We start from the raw sequence: 1342 nt of genomic DNA, 5'->3' as shown, positions 1-1342 counted from the left end.
GGGGAGTATGGCAGAGGCCTCACTCAGTTTCCCGCTGGCCTATTTGCTCCTCGTGATTGGGTCCACTGCTGTTCCCTGCTCCCTGCTGTGGCTCACTGCTCTCCACTGTGACTTACTGCACCCCACAGAGGCTCGTTGTACCCCACCAACACTTGTTGCACCCCACCCGTTCTTGCAGCTTCCACAGGTCTCAAATGTCCACCTTGAAACACAGCAATATTTTGAGAAGCACTTATATATTTGTGCTCTCTTGTTGGCCCAAAGCTTGCAAGGCCAAGAGCTGGACAGCAGTTTGTTCCAAATAGTACCAGAATGAGCACAGAGAAAGCCTATTTTTCCCTTCTCGAAGTGGCTTCTCACCTCCATTGAGGGGCCCAGGACCTCCGTGTTGCCTAATTTAAGGATCCCACGTGGTTAGATCTCACAGCAGTTTGTTCCCCACAATACCTGAGTAAGCACAGAGGAAGCCTATGGTTCCCTTCTGGAAGTGGCTTCTCACCTCCATTGAGGGGCCCAGGACCTCCTTGTGGCCTAATTTAAGGATCCCACGTGGTCAGACCTTACAGCAGTTTGTTCTCCCAAGTACCTATTTAATTTTCTGGATTCATAGGGCGTAGTCGCGGTGTGGGGCATAGTCGTGGTGCCTTCTTATAATTTTTGTTAATCATATTTTAGTTGTGGAGCTGTGGTTTTCATCCTCTTCTTCTCAAGTATGCATTTCCCCCCTTTATTCTCTTGTACACTATCTTTCACCAAGGTGAAGATACGATAATGTAAATCTCTAGCCTACACTTGTCACCAGAATTCTCCTTAAACATTGTGTTTGAAGATTATCAAGCTATTGCAAACTGAATAGGTATAAATTAAATACACTTATTGTCATGTGCTATCAAGTCACCTGCCATTCACTGTGACCCTGTGTACAATAACTCTGAAGACTGCCTTGCCCTGTCCCAGTCTCACTGACTCCAATACACCTACCCTATTGCCCTAGTTACTGTGTTAATCCATCTCCTCGGGAGTCTTCCTCTCCTATGTTGTCCCTTCACTATTCTGAGCATGACTTCCTTCTCCGAGGTTTGGTCCCTTTTAGCCACATGCCCAAAATATGTGAGAAGGAGCTTCAAAATCCTAGCCTCCAGCGAGAAACTGGTCTTCAACCTCTCCAAGAGAGATCTATTTGTTTACTTGGTGGTCCATGGTATTTTCAAGAATCTTCTCCAGTACCACAACTCAAAGGCATTTAATCTTCTTCTATTATAAGAAGAAGAAATAGATGATTTCTACCAAGTCTTACAGGCAGAGATAGATAGAACATGCAATCAAGATGCATTGATAATAA

This window comes from Elephantulus edwardii, unplaced genomic scaffold (genome assembly GCF_000299155.1).
Source record: "Elephantulus edwardii isolate Elephantulus edwardi_28Jun2011 unplaced genomic scaffold, EleEdw1.0 scaffold00097, whole genome shotgun sequence".
Lineage (NCBI taxonomy): Eukaryota > Metazoa > Chordata > Mammalia > Macroscelidea > Macroscelididae > Elephantulus > Elephantulus edwardii.
This window is presented reverse-complemented; position numbering follows the sequence as displayed.